At 40.9% G+C, this 13405-nt stretch overlaps 1 long non-coding RNA gene across 1 annotated transcript; it reads right to left on the bottom strand.

Annotated features, from left to right (window-relative positions):
• Nucleotides 1-470: 470 nt before the first annotated feature.
• LOC111093080 lies at nucleotides 471-4507 on the bottom strand. Its single transcript, XR_005380267.1, has 3 exons — nucleotides 3614-4507; nucleotides 2007-2065; nucleotides 471-1280 (listed from the first exon to the last, which is right to left on the bottom strand). It is a non-coding gene; the product is annotated as an uncharacterized LOC111093080 (long non-coding RNA).
• Between the last annotated feature and the right edge of the window lie 8898 nt (nucleotides 4508-13405).

The following is a 13405-nucleotide window of genomic DNA, read 5'->3' as shown; positions in this document are numbered from 1 at the left end:
TGCTCATATTTTGTGACCCAGAAATTCTAATTCTAGAGAAACTTTTGCTCATTTACACAATGAGACAGATATAGAATGTTCATTGCTAAAAGTTGGAATCAAATCAATGTCCATCAGGAGGAGAATGGATAACTATAGATAGTTAACTATAGATCAATAATGAATAACATTAGTTGTATTATATTAATATCAGTTACATATAGTGAATTATTACAGGTATATCAATATGGGTGAATATGATAAATTTAGTATTGAATGGAGAAAAAGAACCCAAGGCTGCAGGAGAATTGCTATGTTGTCTTTTATATAAAGATTAAAATACTGTAAAACAGCATTCTTTTTAATGCTTGGGAAGAATGAATATTAAATTCAGGAAGGTAGGGAAGGAGATGTAATCCAGGGAGTTTTTATAAGGGCCTTGACTCTATTGGGGCAGATTTTGTATATTCATAATTCATGTAGCACTTGCATGTTAGACCAATAGGAAAGACAAATTTAATTAAATTGATTTGAAAATGAGGAATGTAAGGAACCTGGACTTGGAGGCTCTAAGTTGAAATTATATTATTTGTTTTAGTGTATTAGAGGGTAAAATGAAAATCATTGGAGTTGAAAATACTATTTTGACAGCACTCAAAATGACGGGAAGAAATCAGGATTACCCTCAGCCCCCCAACCTCATCCCACATGCTCTGAAGAGATATTTATGCTTTTGCCAATGAATTTTTCCAAACCATTTAAAAATGTATGTAAAAAACACACAATATTCAACAGATACATCAATGCAACAAATAAAGTATTTACACCATGTATTAAAAAAACCATGTCTATTTCTTTTCCCATAGTTTATCTTAGAGAAACAAATTTTCTAAATTTATTACCTACTGTGATAGCTAATTTTGTGTCAACTTGGTTGGGTCACAGGGCACCCAGATATATGGTTAAACATTATTCTGGATGTCTCTGTGAAGATTTTTTTGAGTGAGATTAACATTCGACTCAGTACACTGAGTAAGAAAGAATGCTCTCTCCAGTGTGGGTGGGCCTCCATCCAATCTGCTGAAAGCCTGAATAGAATAGAAGGCTGAGTAAGAAAGAAGTCTTTTTTTTTTTCCTGACTGTCTTCAAGCTGGGACATGGGTCTTCCCTTCTTTGGACTCTGGAAGTATACCATCAGCTCTCCTGGGTCTCTAGTTTCTTTACTGCAGGTCTTGACTTTTGTAGATCTTGACTATTCAGCCTCCATAATCATGTGAGCCAATTCCTTATAGTAAATCTATCTATTGAGAGAGAGAGAGAGAGAGAGAGAGAGAGAGAGAGGAGAAAGATGGATATTCCATTGGTTCTTTCTCTGGAGAACCCATATTAAAACACCTACTAAATAAAGTAGCATTTGGTTTATTTTTGTAAGCTTAGTTTGCTCACATTTCAAAAATTCTTCAATTTAGTATCTGCATTTGATGAATCATAAAATGTTCTAAAATGCAATTCTGGGAGTCTGTCCTAAGAAGACAATGTCGTGTGCAAAAAGGGCTTGTGCTCAGAAATCACTGACATGAGTTGATTTCTGGTTATGCCACTTATTAGCAGTGTGACTTTAGACAAGTTATTTTATCTCCTGAGATTCAAAGTCCTTATTCGAAAATAGGACTTGGGGGTGTGTAGGTGGCTTAGTTAAGTGCCCGACTCCTGATCTCAGCTCAGGTCTCGATCTCAGGGTTGTGAGTTCAAGCCCCAAGTTGGGCTCCATGCTGGGTATGGAGCCTACTTAAAAAAAAATAAAAGAAGAGAAAAGAAAATAGGGCTAATAACTTATGTCTCATCAGGCATATGAGTATCAACAGCACCAGCATAGTGCCAGGCATGTAAATATTCACTTAAGATTTCCTTGTATTGTGACTCTTAACAGAAGAACATTACTTGGCCATTTGATTGTGAAGTCATCCTGTAAAAAAGTGGGTTGAGGCTTGAGGATGGGTGAATGGGAATGGTAAGGTCAAACTTACCTCAATGTACCCTGACGTAAATCTAATCTAATGTCCAGGATAAGTTGAATATTTTCTCCCTGCCAAAAGAAAAACAAACAAACAAACAAACAAAAAACGTGGGCTGTCATTTGTTCATCACTTAAAATGTTATTATATAATAAAATAAAATAAAATGTTATTATAATACCTCTATTTTCATTGTATGTTTCCTTTACTAATCTTAGAAGCTTGCAGATACTAGCTTCCAGGAAGAGAAGGAGATCCAGCAGTTTATTATTATTCCACATACAATGAAGATACTGAGATTTCGATAGTGTCTTAACTAAAGGAATATGGCAAGTCAGCCCCTAGGTTCAAATGTCTCTCCAGGCACTTAGGAAGACAGTGATGTTACATCCTTTGCAAAATTATATGCCAGGTGCAGTGAGGGTGCAAAATAAAGAGAAGACATCAGTCTACCTTCAGCCTAAGAATAAAGAGAGGGTAAAACTTGTGGAAAATATGTAGAAACACATCCTATTAGGAATATACATATTTAGGGGATCCCTGGGTGGTGCAGCAGTTTGGTGCCTGCCTTTGGCCCAGGGCACGATCCTGGAGACCCGGGATCGAATCCCACGTCGGGCTCCCGGTGCATGGAGCCTGCTTCTCCCTCTGTCTCTGCCTCTCTCTCTCTCTCTCTCTCTGTGACTATCATAAATAAATAAAAATTTTAAAAAAAGGAATATACATATTTATGACTGTAATTCCCTTAAGCCTTTGCTCAAATTATACTTTCTCAGTGCCACCTACCTTGATCACTCTAAATTCTTCAGTCTGTTCCCCTGTCCATTACTTTTAATTCTCCATTGCTTCCTGCACATTTTAGTTTACCTATATAATACCTATTATGTAATATATATATTTAGGTTTAATTTTTATTATCTCTCCCTCCACACACACAGTAGAATACAAATTCCACAAGTTCAGGGATATTCTGTTTTGTTCATTGATGTATCCCAAGTGTTTAAAAAGTACCTAATCTATATGAGGCACCCAATAAATAGGTTCTGAGAAGCTGCAGCAGAGTTTCAAGACAAGGAAGAAGTTTTGAACACATGCCTTTGCTCCCTTTCCAAACCCTAGTAAATCAACAGGAAGGGGATTTTTTTTTCTAAGGCATAATCCCAGAAGGTCAAAATGGGAAAAAGGATCATGACAAGACTTTGGAAACTGGAAAACAGGCAGTTGAGGGATTAACTGCCTTAGTAGAACCCAGAAAGCTAAAGCTTAAGCAGGCAGTGGGGATACCCAAGAAGCAATGTGATTTACACTGAAGAATCCAAAATGAGTCAAGATTTGGTGGTACCAGCTACCTTTGGAATTGGGGAGTGGGCAAGGAATGATGTAAAGGTATGGCTAAGGTCAGGGTAATTGTTCTGTTGTGACGAGATTCCCCAGACTCCAGGCAAAACACTGGAGCTTTATTCACTGGTAGGATTGTAATCAAGAATCTCTTGACTGGGGAACACCAGATCCTTCTAAGGGCAGAGTGCTGTATCAGTCCAGATCTAACTAGGAGACAGAAACTACACAGTATTATATTTTAAAAGTGACGGTTAAGTAGAATATACACTGAAGCTTACATTCCTCAGTCTCTTCTCTTCTTTCAGCTTCTAAAATGCTGGCAGCCAGGCTGAAATATTCAAGCAGGAGACTGAGAGAAGCTTCTTTGCAGATTCTGACAGCCTACAGAAAAAAAAAATTATGATATAGTATTGGAATGACACAAAGAAACAGTCTAGTCAGGAACACAAAGATCTGCTTGCTTCGAATGTGCCCTATCACATGCTCAGAGCCTCTGATTGTCTTTTTGGTGCCTTACTAGATACATGAATAGACAGCCAAGGGTCATCAGTTATCTGCAGAAACAGATTTGCCAAAACAAGAAAACAGGAACAAAAAACTCAGAGGACAAGAGACTATGCAGTGAGAAGAAAAATATTCCCTCAAACTATCATTAATAATCTCAAAGGTAAAAAAGAAACCATTCCATCCATGGAACAAGATAAGATGCAATAAAAAGGAAAATCCAAAAGAACTTTTGCCAATTAAAGTATGATAGCAGATCTTAAAAACTCAATACAAGGTTTGTAAGATGAAATTGAGGAAACCTCCTAGAAAACCAAGCAAAAGAAAAAGACATGGAAAATAAAAGAGAAAGTTTTTTTAAAAATGGAGGATCAATTCTGGAGCTGAGACAGAAAGAGGGGGATGAAAAGGGAGGAAATAATTTTTAAAAATTCTCAGAATGGAAGGACAAGCATTTCTAGATTGAAAGAGTCCTCCAAGGCCTTGATACTGAATGAAAATGGATCCATACAAAGGCATATTATCACGACATTTTGGAAAATGGAAGACAAAGGGAATATCTTAAGAACAATCTTTTCCATGAGACTATTAGAGCAGGGGCTTCTCCAAGATCAAAAGAAACCAAGAAAGAGAAACACAAAGGATCCAGGAGCAGGAAATCCAAAGTAGAAGAGAAGAAAAGAGACTCTAGAAAGATGCTGAAGAGAACTGGCCAAATGAAAGCTAGGCAGCAGGCTTGGAGAGCAGCCAGTCCAGGGTGGAGCTGGTGAGAAGGTTCCAGGAGATATCTCTTTTAGAAGATGAGATTGATAGAATTCCCAATGTAACCAAATGTAATAACAGATATAGACCACTGGTAGGGAGTTTGGATTGAATTAATGATAAGTGCCTAGAAAAACTAAAAGAAAAAAAATAGGCAAACATTAGGTTCAGAGAAAAAAAGCGTGCAGGAGAGAAATCATCATGGATGTATTATGTGGCTCATGTATGAACAGTATTTACACAGTCATGGTAATATCAACACTGAATATTGATACAATCAAAAATTAAAACACAACTGTACTGGGAGGACAGGAAAAGTGAAGCATGCACATACCTATGTGAACGAGTAGTATGTGGTGGTGGTGGGAGTGGCAGTGGTGGTGGGAGTAGCAGTGGTTGTGAAGAAGGTGAAAGTCTCATCTTCCATGGTGGGAGTCACTAAATAATGTATAAAAAAGTTAAATCCATAAGTAGCCTTATAAGCATGGTAAAGAGAAGTGGATGGGGTATTGCTATTTTCAAAATAAGCCTTATAAAATGATTTGACCCTTTAAACTATGTATACGTGTAACTTACATATAAAATAAAAACAAAAAAAAAATAAAAACAAAATGTAAAGAGACTATAGTATAGAGACTTTTCAAGTGAACAAAGCCCATTGGGACATTCCCCCCTACACCACCACATCTACAATCACGATTATTGCCTTATCTTATATCTCACCAACCTCTCCCCAAAACTGCCACACCTCAACACCTAAACCAGGGCACGAAGAGAAGAAAGGGAGACACTGGTTGAGTCTGGGATCTGTTGTCTCAGGATCTTGTTAGGAGCCCTGGGTCATTTTTAATCTATTATTGGTGTACAACTCTAGGCAATTTAAAGGTTTTCTACTAAAGTTACAAACATCAAAACTAGATTGTCTCTCCTCATGCATTTCATTCCTTACATTTCACTGAGTGTCTTGATTTCAAAACCCTTGATTCTAAATGTACCTTCTCCTTCTTTCTCTAAGATCTCCTCCTTTAGAGTCAAGAATGGCCTCAGGGTCTGTCTGCTTTTGGCAAACACCCACACCTGATAACTCTTCAACACGTGGGTAACTATTTTTGTTACCTTTTCACCTCACTGTGTTGCCTTCACCATGGATAAAAGACAGGAAGAGAGGAAAAATTCAGAAAGAGAGACAAACCATAAAAGACTCTCAATCATAGGAAACAAACTGAGGGTTCCTGGAGGGGAGGTGGGTGGAGGGATGGGGTAATTGAGTGATAGACATTAAGGAGGGCACGTGATGTTATGAGCACTATTATATAAGACTGATGAATCACTGACCTCTACCTCTGAAATCAGTAATACATTGAATGTTAAGTAATTGAATTTAAATAAAATTTTAAAAAATAAATTAAATAAAGCCGATTACAGTATAATCTGCTCAACCAATAGAAACTAATATCCAAAAGAAAAAAAAGACAGGTCCTATCAGCAATAGTTAATTTTTGTACAGAATATTACCCTTAATCTACAAAATTCTCAAATATTTTATTTTTCCTTTCTCATCACTGACTATTCTATTGGCTCTGAGTCTAAGGCCAGTCTATGACATAAATAAGGGAACTGGTTGGAGGATGGAGTGAATGTGGTAGATCAGGTGGGCTCATCCATTCATTGCACAGTACTCAAGAGAGAAGAAAGTCTCATTTTAGATTAATTGAAAAGAAGACAAAACATTTTATGCTGTCCTTGGCTCTGACCTAGACATCCCTCTTATTTGAGGGGAGGAGTGCTTATTCTATCTTCAATTAAAGCTAGAACAGATATTTAATATCTCAGAAGAAAGAATTAGGATTCAAAATGCTCTCAATAGGTTCCAAATTTAGGATTAGCAAATAAATGAAACTTACCAGAAATAATTTTAAAGTCCCATAGTTCTTTTCAAAAAACTAAATTTCATAAATATAACATATAGAAGATTTAGCATAACAGTTCAAGTGAAAACGACTATAAGTTAACTGCAAGCTTAACCAGTTGATAGCAGGAAGTGGCTGAGGAGTGACTGCCAAAAAAGTAAATTCTTCTCTTTCTACCTCCCTGAGAACACAGGCAAGATTGTTTATGCTATATCAGTCTGTTCACCAACAAATATTTACTGAGGATCTGCTATGTGTCTAGTATGAGCAAAGTGCTGTGACAGGAAGAGATTAAGAAGGGCTCAAGGATTTTCAACAGGTTGACAGACAACATAAATGTTGGCAGTAATGATGGCTTATATTTGAAGAGTGCTTATCATGTCCAATCATTTCTATCATTTCCTTTGACATAGTTGCATTAGGAGATGGTAAGTCAAATATAGTCACCATTTTAAAGATGCGAAACTGAGGCTCAAAGAAGTAAATCACTGAATCTCAAACATTTTGCTCTCAGGACCTGTTTACGCTCTTAAAATTATGGAGATACCTCACACCATGGACAAAGATTAAATCAAAAATGATCAAAGACCTAAATGTAAGAGCTAAAACTATAAAACTCTTAAAAGAAAAGTTAAATGTAAATCCTTGGGACCTTGAATCAGGTGATGATTTCATAGATTTGACATCAAAAGTATAAGTAATAAAAAAAAGTAAATTGGACATCATCAAAAATTTAAAAGCTGTGCTTCAAAAGATACTACCTAGAAAGTAAAAACACAAAGCACAAAAAGAGAGAAGTATCTGCATAATATATATCTGATAAGAGACTAGCATCAAGAATATATAAAGAACTCATGATGCAACAGTTTTTAAAAAATAATCCAATTTTATTTTTTAAATTTTTATTATTATTTTTAAAGATTTTATTTATTTATTCATGAGAGGCGGGGGGCAGAGACACAGGCAGAGGGAGAAGCAGGCTCCACACAGGGAGCCGGAGGCGGGACCCGACCCCGGAACTCCAGGAACCCCAGGCATAAGGCAGGTGCCAAACCGCAGAGCCACCCGGGCTTCCCAATAATCCAATTTTAAAATGGGCAAAAGATTTGAAGACATTTCTCCAAAGAAGATATGTAAATTACCAATAAGCACATGAAAAGATGCTCAATATCATTAGTCATTAGCAAAATGCCAATCAAAACCATGATGAGATACCACTTCGTACTCATTAGAATGGCCATAATCAAAAGGAAGATAATAGTAAGTGTTGGCAAGGATGCAGAGAAATTGGAACCCTCACACACTGCTGGTAGGAATATAAGATGGTGATTTTGGAAAACTATATCGGGTTCCTTGGGGTTAAACATAGAGTTACTGTATGACCCAGCAACTCTCCTAGATCTATATCCAAAATAATTGAAAACATACATACACACAAAAACTTATATATGAGTATTCATAGCAGTATCCTTCATAATAACACAGGCTACACTCATTGCAGCATAGTTTCCCTCCTTTATCCCACCCTCCAGAGCAAGAATCAATAGGTTTCTCTCTTCTGTGCATATATTAAGTCACCAAGTCCTCTCATCTATACCATGTCCCTCTTCCTTTTCTTCAGTCTAACAGTACTACTAAAAGCACTCAGTTTCTTCCACTTTTTTGTCTGGACCTACTCCAGGAGATGTGTGTGTGTTTATTCTGGGTTTTGCTTTGGAGGGCCACTGTAGTCATCCTTCCAGGCCTTGGGTCCAGTGTTTCTTCCTCCATGCAGTGGTCTGGGTTACCCTTCCTTTTCTCTTGATTGAGTCCTTCTTGTATTCCAGGCACTGTACCATTTAATTCCCAGAACAAACTCATGAAGTGATACCATCAACAGTCCCCACCCCAAATCCTTTGTAAGGCATTGTGGTTTGAGGATTTCGGTAATTGTATACAGCCTCACACTTAGGGTTGTGATCCAGAACAGCTTCTTCACCCTAAGTGTCCTTATGCCCTTTTGTAGTCACCTATGTATTTTTTTAATTGGATAATTTTGTATATACTATTTTCTTAACTTGAATGTTTCTCTTAACATGATGTGTTAAACATCTTTTGATAGCAATTCATAGTTTTACAACATGATTTTAATGTCTGTATCATAGTCCATTAAATTACTGTTTCATAATTTATTTAACCAAAGTCCTTTTGTCAGATATCTATTTCTTACAATGTCCAAGCTCCCTCGTCCTAGATTTTTTTTTTAATATTTTATTTGGGACACCTGGGTGGCTCAGCGGTTGAGCGTCCGCCTTTGGCTCAGGGTGTGATCCCGCATCAGGCTCCCTGTGAGGAGCCTGCTTCTCCCTCTATCTCTCTGCCTCTCTCTCTGTGTCTCTCATGAATAAATAAATAAAATCTTTAAAAAAAATAATAAAAGATTTTATTTATTTATTTGACAGAGAGAACACAAGCAGGGGGAACAGCAGAGGGAGAGGGAGAAGCAGGCTCTCCGCTGAGCAGGGAGCCCGAAGTGGGGCAGGATCCCAGCACCCTAGGATCATGACCTGAGCCAAAGGCAGATACTCTGCCAACTGAGTCACCCAGACACCCTAGAACTATTATTTTTTTAAATTTCTATTATACTAATCTAGTTTTCTTCATATCTGATATTTCTTGTTTTGCTAACTCTGTGTCCTCTTTCTACCTGTTAAGTGTTGGTACTTCCCAAGATTCTGTCCTTGAATCTTCTTACCTGTAATCCCTTCCTGGGTGATCATTTCCTTTCTAGTTTCACCGGTACACTCTTTGGATCTCATCTCTGTTTCTTTTCTGAAGACCAAGATGGTTATTCCCTACCATCTCCTGGGAACTATTTCCAGGTGGATGTTCTTCTGGTAACTCAAACTTCACATGTCAAAAATTGAATTCCTGTTCCTTTTTCAAATCTGTTTCTTTTCTCTCTCTCCCCCTAGATCCCCTTCTGCCCTTTCCCCACCCCCACCTCTGTAAATGTCAGTGAGTTGGAGGTGCTAACTCTTGCAGTCACTGAAGAGAGGAACCTGAAAGTCCTCTTTGAGTCCTCTCTCATCTCACATTTCCAATCAATTAAGTGCTACTGATTTGACTCCAAAATGCCTCCCAGCCTGTGCCCTTCTTACCTATTTCTGCTAGGACTATCCTGGATTTTAGGTTCCATGACCTGCTAACTAATCTTCCAGGCCCTAATCTGGTCCTCTTTGGATCTGCTCTTTATGTTCCCACCAGTTAACTTTCTGAAACAGAGAGGATTTTCCTCTTCTGCTTGAAAGTACCCGATGGCTCCCAATCTCTTGCAGAAGCAAGCCTAAGCTCTCGGGGCCGGATTTCTGGTCTTCCCCTCCCACTCTCCCACTCCTCCCTTATGCTCGGGTTACATCAGCCAGGAACTGTACCCCGAACACGTTCGCGCTCCCGCTTTACCCTGTGACTACCCAATCCTCAGCCTGACTTGCTGAGTCTTTGCGCCCTGCTTCATACACGGCAGGTGTTTGCACGATTGCAGACGAGATCAAACCTAGCTCTGCCTACCGGTCGGTCCCGGTTAACGAGGGCTCACACCACCTCCAAAACCAGCCGTGGGTTTAAGAGCCCATAAGGGTAGCCCTAAATTAGGGAGGGGCTGGCAGTGAGGGAGGTTCAAATCTGTCCTCGCATCCCCTCGCAGCGGAGAGGCACGGGCCTGGCTGGTAAGGAACAGAGCGGTGTTCTCCATCCCTGTGTAAAACTCCCCGGGAGCTCTATAGGGCAAGACGTCTTGCCAGCTACGCTCGCTCTTTCGGTCTTTTTCCCCATTCCTGAGAACGGCAGACTGAGGCCTAGGAGAGCCGAGCTCTGAGTCAGCCTCCCCTCCCCAAAAGAGGCGACGCGGGCCTGGACTCGGAGTGGCCGCAAGCACAGCGCCTCCTGATTGGCGCAGACCGATCAGACAAGCTTGGGGGCCGCCGATTGGCCGCGGCCTGATCAGGCGCTGTCGGGCTGTTGTAAATGTAAATAGCTCTGTGACCGGCAGTAACCCCGGAGGGAGGGGGTGGAAGGAGGCTCTTCCTCTCCATTCACGTCTGCCACCGCCGGGCCGGGCCGGGCAGGCTCGTTGGCTGAGGGGGCTGGGCGGGCGGGACGCGGCCGAGGCGCTGCGTCTGCCCAGATCTGCGCGCTGGAGCCGACGGTCCAGAGCTGCCTGCAGGTCGGGGCCAGGGCGGGCAGCTTCCACACCGGGACGCGTCCTTTCTGCGCTCAGCTTTGACGACGCAGACGATTTGATGGAATGTTCTGTGCGGGGATGGGAGGTGTTGGAGGGCGCAGGAGGGTGGTTTTATGAGATTACTTAAATGGCTCTCGTGGGTGTGCCTCTGGGTGATGGGAGCCTGTCCTTGCCTGTTCCTGGTCACAGTGTCCTGTTTGTGGAAAAGACAAGAGTAGGATCATAGCTTAAGGCAAGGGAGGTCCCTGTTGCGCAGTGCTCCCTGATGATAGCCTTGCCATTAGAGGTGCAACTCCCTCCCCCCCTCCCCCCCATCTAGAGGAAAGGAAAGTCTGTGGACACTGGCTTGGTGGGAAGTACGGAAGAGGAAAGGAACAGATGTTAAGAATAAAGGGTGACCCTGACACCTTGCTTGTGGAAATGCCAAATGCTGCAGTCACTATGGAAAACAATTTGGTGGTTCCACAAAAAGTTGAACACGGCATTGCCGTGGGACACCTGGGTGGCTCAGTGGTTGAGGGTCTACCTTTGGCTCAGGTTGCGATCTCGGGGTCTTGGGATCTTGGGATCGGGTCCCACCTCAGGCTCCCTGCAGGGAGTCTGCTTCTCCCTCTGCTTATGTCTCTGCCTTTCTCTATGCGTCATGAATAAATAAATAAAATCTTAAACACACACACACAATTGCCCTATGGCCAGCAACTCCACTCCGAGGAATATACGCATATGAATGCAAGGCAGGTACTCCAGCACTTAATAGCCCAAAGGTGGAAACAACTCAAATGTTCTTCAAGAGCTGAACAGAGAAACCAGTCGTACTGATTATGTACAATGGAATATTATTTGGCAATAAAGAGGGATGAGGTCCTGACACAGGCCGCAGTGTGCACGAACCCTGGAAGCATTATGCTAAGAGAAGGAAGCCAGACCCAGAAAGTCCCATATTGTAGGATTTCCTTTATATGAAATATCCTGAATAGGTATATTGATAGAGAAAGCAGACTGGTGGCTGCCAGGGACTGGGGGGAAGGGAGACAATGGAGAGTGATTGTTTCACAGGTACAAAGTCTTCTTTTTCAGTAATGAAAATGCTTTGGAACTAGTTAGAGGTAGTGGTTGCACGATACTGTGAGTGGGCTAAATGCTACTGAATTGTTTCCTTTAAAACGGTTAATTTAATGACATGTGAATTTTACTTCAATTTAAAAATATGGACACATAAGACCAACAAACAAAAAGAATACAGGGTGAATCCTTACTGCTTTCCAGAATTCCCTAAGATATGGGACTGTTAATGAGCATCTTGGCACCCGCCCCCCCCCCCCCACCTTTCACTTTCACTTCTCCGTGGTGTTTATTTCTTCTGGTTGGTCACAGTTTTTTAAGGCTTGATATGGTCCTGGCTACTAACTGCTTCTGTGGGAAATGGCCGGGAGGGAGAAGGCCCCTGGCCCCCCTGAGACTGTCCTAGCCTGGACGGAGAACAGCCATGAGTCAGCACAGCAGACACTTGGCCTTTGTGCGCTATCTGTGGCCTGGGTGTAGCAGGCCAGGGAGGGCCAGCAGGCCTGGTCCTGAAAAGTAGGGGGGAGGGCTGCCTCCAGCAACCCAGTATAGAATCTCAGCTCCCTGGAGCCTGCAATTAAGGCTGTGGTATTTGCCTCAAAGTTGGTATACAAGAATCAGCACTTTGCCTGCCTGCCCGCGGCACACAAAGTTAACTACAGGTCACAGAATACAGCTCCTACTCCCGGGACATGTCAACAGTTTGTGGCAGAGGCAGAATTTAAAACAAGACATGTGATCTTTCAGTAAGTTTATCAACCACTGACGGCTTAGGTGCAGGAGATATTCTAAAACAAGAAGATGCCCTTAAGGATCTCAAACCTTGACAGGAGGGTGGAGTACGGTTTGGAAAAGTGTAAAGGAAATGTCACATATGTTTCTGTGATTTGAGAGGTGAGCTTAACTCAGGTGTGGTTGAAATGGGTCATGAAGTGGAGTGAGTTGGGTTCTTCTGGAACAAAGATGCATCTGCAGTTTGATTTTGCCTAAATTGAGCTCCCTGCCATTAAAACCAAGATTTGCTTCTGAATATAAGTGAATATTACAGGGCGTACTCTTGAATATATGCAATTTATGCTTTTGGGCTTTGGTTTGTCATCTACTCCACACCCAATAGAGAGTAATTAATGACCACAGTTCTGGAGCTGGATCACAGCACCATTAATCACTCTCTCACAGCTAAACTTCTTTCCAAATAAATTCAATTACCTCATCAGTAAAATTGGGGTAAAAATAGCATGTACTCTCGATACAGGGAGGTAATGCATTATCAGGCACTCAGCACCATGCCTAGCTATACGGTAAATGTTGTATCGTTGTGTGTGTAAGTCTGGTGGACTCAGAATTTGGATTTCCTGCATCAAAAGGTTGTTAGATTTGTGTTTATGCACTGGCCTCAACCCCTTTAAATATGGTATATGAATTTTCTCAAGTACTTTGGTTTAGCAAGAATATCATCCTAGACTCTTTAGTTTATAATGTATGTCTTTTCTTGTGTGACTGGTGGTGTCTCTGTCTCCTTGCAGTTTGAGAATAGAGACCACATCACTATATAATTAATAAAATATGGAGTGCCTTTTTTGAGTATACATGAGTTTGAATCTCAGCCA

The sequence above is a fragment of the Canis lupus genome, chromosome 28 (assembly GCF_011100685.1).
Source record: "Canis lupus familiaris isolate Mischka breed German Shepherd chromosome 28, alternate assembly UU_Cfam_GSD_1.0, whole genome shotgun sequence".
Classification (NCBI taxonomy): domain Eukaryota; kingdom Metazoa; phylum Chordata; class Mammalia; order Carnivora; family Canidae; genus Canis; species Canis lupus.
This window is presented reverse-complemented; position numbering and strand designations above follow the sequence as displayed.